Genomic DNA, 6,000 nt, shown 5'->3' with positions numbered 1-6,000 from the left:
TTTATTCATTTATGTATAATATCATGTATAGATGTGCATACTTGTTGTGAAAGAGATCTATAGCTAGGTGACCCATCTTAACCTCAGTGTTTTACAAAGGACCAGTACTATCACACTATCAGTGGGGTGATCTGATAAGCAGATAAACCAGAAACGAGAAAGGGGAAGTTACCCAGCCAAGGGGAACACCCCTTTCCTGCCTGGCTAGGATTTCTTTGTCTTCCACAGAAACTGTTCCCTGCTGATACAGGGGTCTGCAGAGTGTCTAGCTTTGATTGGCATCTTTAGTACAGAGGAAGTGAGAGTCCCTTAACTTTCAGCTATTTCCCTCCGGACAAACAGACTGGAGCCCCTAATAGATTCAGTTTCTGGCGCCACCAGTAAGAGCAGAAAGCCAGGGAGTGAATCCAGAATCCTGATGTCAGAGCTAGAAGACCTCAGAGGAGGGAGGAGATTTAGAGGATGGCCTGAGGAGGCAGAATGAAGGCACAAATCCTGGCCACGCTACTTTATAGCTGCATAACCTGGGATAAAGTTCTAGAATCATATAAAGCCCTAGTTTCCTCAGCTATACAACAAGGATAAGAATATCCCTGACTAAACCTCCAAGCGGTTGTGGTGGTGCATGCCTTTAATCCCAGCACTCACTCAGCACGCAGAGGTAGGTAGATCTCTGAGTTCGAGGCCAGCCTGGTCTACAGAGTGAGTTCCAGAACAGCCAGGGCTACACAGAAAAACCCTGTCTTGAGAAACAAAGAATGTCCCTGACTGTATATGAAATGAGACCATCCTTGTAAAGAAAGCACTTAGCATAAGGCCAGGCACATGATGAAAGCTTGATATTTATAGACTGTTGTCATTTTTGTTTTTCTCTAATTCTGCAATTTCACTTTTACAGTTGAGGCTCCTGATGGCCAGAAAGGAAGCACAGCTCGTTAGCTGTCCTGCTGACCAGAGCAACTTCCCAGGCAGGGCTGTGTCAAAGGTGCATCCTGAGAGATCAAGGCCCTGCATTCCCTGAGCTGAACTCAGCGTGAGGTGGGTAGCATCACCCTAGCTGTGGGTTGGATCCTGTAGAGTACAACAGATCAGGGCCTGACCCCTGCACCCACCAAGTAGTCTCCCAAAGAGGCAATCTCTTCCTGCTGGAATTATTTATTTTGTAATTAACAAAGGCTGAGGAGCCCTGTTTATGTTTTGGCTTGGAAGCTCAGAGTTGAAGTTTCTAACTGCCCTGGACAAGGGTTTATTGTGGGCTTGCTCTTGCTTGCTGAATCAACTGCATTCTTATGATCCCTAAGCCACCAGGGACCAAAGGCTAAAGTACCTAAGGCAGAAAGTGAGTTTTCTGAGATCAGAGGACAAAGTGTCCGGCGGTGGAAAGGCTTCGAAAATCAAGCCATGGTTCCTGGCTCCATAATGTCCAGACCTCCACTCGCTTTGGAACTGTATTGGTCCCTAAGCATTCAGGGAGGGGTCTGGCTGTTCCACTGGTCACACCACGTCCTGGGCAGCAGCCCCAGTTTCTGGTGACCTTCTTGCAGGCGTTTAGGTTGTGCTTTGCTTTGTTTTCCTGTTTGGTTCCTCACTGCAGAGCAGCCTTTCCCTGCTTCTGGGTGGGAACTGGGGGAAGGGAGGGTGCTTCTCGCCTGTCTCCACAGCTGTGTTTACACTTCCCTGTTGGGGAAATCTGGGGCCCAGTCTTTCCATGGTCCTGCGTGTCTCCCTCCAACGCTTGATATTTGATATCCCTGGGGGCTTCACAAGGGAGGGTCAGGATGGATGGTGGGGGTGGGGGTTGGGGGTGTCACCATCTGAAGGGAACTCAGGTTGGAAGGGAGGACGGCAGAGTACAGAAGCCCTGTTGAGAAGCCTCATCTCTTTCCTTTTTCTGCCAGGGATGGAGGACTAGCAGGAGATGAGAGTACACTTAGAACTTGCCCATCCCAGAACGAACGGAACACGTGATGTGCCATTTCTAATCACTGGGTTGAACAAAATCTTGCTTTGTGAAGGGGACAGGGCAGGGAGTTCTCCTGGGCCTTGTTGGGGCCCATGGTCAGAAACAGAACATGCTAAAAAACCAATATGATTATACTGAAATACAAGCAAATTAAAGAGGATTTAAGAAAATAGTCAAGTAAATAACACTCTTCTCCAGGGAGCAAGTTGAGCTGGTATTAATCAGTCTACTTGTGTTGCCAGACTTTCAGCCAAGCCCGGCAGAATGGCTGCCAAGGCAAATGAGGCATTAGGTTTCAGAAATTAAACACATAATTTTATTTTTCCGCAATAGGGGACTTTCAGAAAAAAGAACCCGTCCTATTAGACTAGTCGGCACACTGTGTCCAGTTTCTCTCGGCCCCAGAGGCCTCCAATTTAAGAGCAAGATGAGCAGTGAGAAGCCAAAAGTGACACAGTTACTCCTTTCTCTCTGTAGCATCCCGGGGGTGGGGCCTGGGAGGAGAGTGGGGCTGGGAACCTAGTTTTGTCTTTCAAAGGTCCAGCTGCTGACCACTGGCCAACAGTTGTTGTGTTGTTGTCCTCCCCACCCCCCAGGACAAACACCTAAAGGTTGGAAAAGAAAAAAGAAGCTCAGAAGGAGATCTGGCAAGCCAAGGCTGGCTGGTGGCATCAGGTAGAACAGGGCCAGCTAAGAAAGTGACTGGTCTCGGGAAAAATACCTGGCCTAGCACACACTGGCAAACAAATTTTCCCCTAGGAACCTCATACTCACTGATAATGTGGAAAGTTGTTTTTATAGTCCTTCATTGACAAGGATTACTAACCCTGCGCTTAGTCACAGGCCAATTATTGGGAGTAAATAAGGGGGAAATTAGAGTTGACAGCCAGCCAGGTAGTGGTGGTGCCCGCATTTAATCCCAGCACTTGGGAGGCAGAGGCCAGCCTGGTCTACAAAGCAAATTCCAGGACAGCCAGGACTGTTACACAGAGAAACCCTGTCTAGAAAAGAAAAGGAGAAAAAAATTGAAGTTGAAAGGCAGCCAGACCGAATAAGGAGGTGGGACCCTGGGCTACCTGACTCTCATCCCCAGCTTCCATGCAAATCTCTCCAACTTCTTCCTTGCCACCTCAGAAACATCTCTATAATTCCCTGTTATCTCAATTCTTTCTTTCCCTCATCTCAGCTATTTCTTGGCACACCTCCTAAACCGAGGTCCCCTCCCTTGGTTTCGGTTATCACCAATATGCTGATGGTTCCCACACTTCTCACTAGTCTGTCTGATATCCAGAGCTTCTGGACACCTCTTTAGATAATACATTATTTTGAGAAAGTTTGGTTCTGTCACAAGGGGACAGAGGCAAATAAACTATGAGGCCCCTTGCTTAGCTTGCTCACTATTAAAAGCTTGGCTTATGTTCTCTTTGATCTCAGCCTCATGGTTTTTTTTTTTTTTCTGCAGCTGTACCAGTTTAAGCACCTGAAGTTCTCCAGGCAAGATGAGGCTGGCCTGTTAGCCCACCCCAGCAAATCAACAGAAGCTTGTGCCTGTCTTTGTTCAGGGAGATGTCTGATCTCTTTAGTCAATGCTGTGTCCTTCCTGCTCGTGGGCCAAAGTTCCATGAAACTTCTTGCACATTTGGACCAATCTCACTTCTATTGTCTCTATGACAGAAGATTCCATTGCTCAGTGCAATGCTTCTCAGACTTGGCTACATACTGTAATTATGTCAAATGTTTTAAAAACTCTGAAAGCCCAGGCTGCCCCCTAGACTAATTAAACAGATTTTCTGTAGGGTGGGAGGCAGGCCTCTTGAGTTATTTGCATTTTCCAAATAATCTTTGTATGACCCAAATTTGAGACCCACATATACAGAAGGCATCAGAAATAAAAGAGAATATCACTGAAAGTTACAAACACAATATAAAGGAATGCTGGGCGGTGGTGGCACACCTCTTGAATCCCAGCACTTGGGAGGCAGAGTGAGTTCCAGGACATCCAGGGCTACACACAGAAACCTCATCTCAATCCCCCATGTATGTATGTATGTGTATATTGGTTATTGAACAAATAGATACAAGGGAAAGGCCGTAAAGTGTTTTTTTTTGTTTTAAATTTTTAAAAAAGATTTATTTATTTATTATGTGTACAGTGTTCTGCCTGTGTATATGCCTGCAGGCCAGAAAAGGGCACTAGATCCCATTACAGATGGTTGTGAGCCACCATGTGGTTGCTAAGAATTGAACTCAGGACCTCTGGAAGAGCATTTTTTTTTTTTTTCGAGACAGGGTTTCTCCGTATTGTTTTGGAGGCTGTCCTGGAACTAGCTCGGTAGACCAGGCTGGCCTCGAACTCACAGAGATCCGCCTGCCTCTGCCTCCCGAGTGCTGGGATTAAAGGCGTGTGCCACCAACGCCCAGCGCAGCCAGTGCTCTTAACCTCTGAGCCATCTCTCCAGGCCCTTGTCTTAGTGTGTGTGTGGAATGGGTGTGGTGGAAGTGCTGCAGCCACTTGGATGTCAGGGGATTAACTTTGTACAGTTGGTTTTCTCCTTCCATCTTTATATGGATATCCTGGGGATTAAACCCAGGTCACCAGACTAGCCCAGAAAGCACTTTTACCCTCTGAACCTTCTCACTGGCTTGGGAACCCAAAGTTTTTATTTATTTATTTAATTTTTAATTTTTCAATTTTGTTTTGTCTTTTTTTGGGGGGGGGGACAGGTTTTCCTCTGTGTAGCTTTGGAGGCTGTTCTGGAACTCACTCTGTAGATCAGGCTGGCCTCGAACACACAGAGATCCACCTGCCTCTGCCTCCCAAGTGCTGGGACTAAAGGTGTGCGCCACCACTGTCTGACTTTATTATTATTATTTCTTTTTTTGGTTTTTTGAGACAGGGTTTCTCTGTGGCTTTGGAGGCTGTCCTGGAACTCACTTGGTAGTCCAGGCTGGCCTCGAACTCAGAGATCCGCCTGCCTCTGCCTCCCGAGTGCTGGGATTAAAGGCGTGCGCCACCAACGCCCGGCATATTATTGTTTCAATACAGGGTTTCACTATGTAGCTCTGGCTGTTCTGGAACTCACTATGTAGAGCAGGCTGGCTTCAAAATCACAAAGATCTGCTTGGGTGTTAATCCCAAGTACTGGATGTTAATCACACGGATTGAGAATAAAACCACCACAGTTCAAAGCCATTTTTTTTTTTTTTTGGTTTTTCGAGATGGGGTGTCTCTGTGGATTTGGAGGCTGTCCTGGAACTAGCTCTTGTAGACCAGGCGGGTCTAGAACCCACAGAGATCCGCCTGCCTCTGCCTCCCAAGTGCTGGGCAAAGCCAAATTTGAAGCAACTTTTAATTAAATACTGGCCAGGTGGATGGCCTCTGGCCAGGTCCATACCCAAGATAATGGAAAATAGCTCAGAATCACAGGCTGCAGTGGCTTAAGAAGGAAAACCCATAATTCATTGCATTTCTCATCAGATCCAATCAGGGGCAAGCATACACCCTGATATACCTCCAGCCTACATCCAATGGGGGAAGTGTACATCCTAAAGTATTTTCTGCATTGTGAACCTCCTGCCCACAAGTGGTCCAGCCCATCCAGTGCAGATGGGTCAAACTTACTTAGGAGAATGAAAAATATGTGAATTGCTATCTCCCATAAACAACAGCCTCCAGCATTTCAGGAACTATCTGTCCTTGGGTAAAGGGCTTGCAGATCAGAGGCATTTTTGTTTCATAGATCTCTAAGACATACTAATCAAAACTTGAGAGCTTGTTTGGAGGTTCTAGCAGGGGAACGTAGCTACTTGTGTACCCTTGACCGAAGATGGGTCCTCCTCTATTCAGGGAAGGTCGTCCTCTTCGACCGAGCGCACAGCTTCGGGAGGGATGCACATGGAGCGGTGAGGGAGGAAGGGGACACCCGCCTAGCCAGCCAGATCAGCCGAATCAACCCTGGCGATCAATGGGGTGACAGGTGTCGCAGCCAGATCGACCTCACATCCAGTAATCAAAACTTAAATGTAACTTTGGCTCT

At 47.0% G+C, this 6,000-nt stretch overlaps 1 long non-coding RNA gene across 1 annotated transcript; it reads left to right on the top strand.

The window, feature by feature from the left end:
• The first annotated feature begins 383 nt into the window (after positions 1-383).
• Positions 384-3,758, top strand: LOC121141186. Its single transcript, XR_005878076.1, has 3 exons — positions 384-661; positions 899-1,038; positions 3,426-3,758. It is a non-coding gene; the product is annotated as an uncharacterized LOC121141186 (long non-coding RNA).
• Positions 3,759-6,000: the final 2,242 nt, after the last annotated feature.

Source organism: Mesocricetus auratus, unplaced genomic scaffold, assembly GCF_017639785.1.
Source record: "Mesocricetus auratus isolate SY011 unplaced genomic scaffold, BCM_Maur_2.0 Super-Scaffold_100007, whole genome shotgun sequence".
In the NCBI taxonomy this organism is placed as follows: Eukaryota; Metazoa; Chordata; class Mammalia; order Rodentia; family Cricetidae; genus Mesocricetus; species Mesocricetus auratus.
Note: the sequence above shows the minus strand (reverse complement) of the source record. Positions and strands in the feature narration are given on the sequence as shown.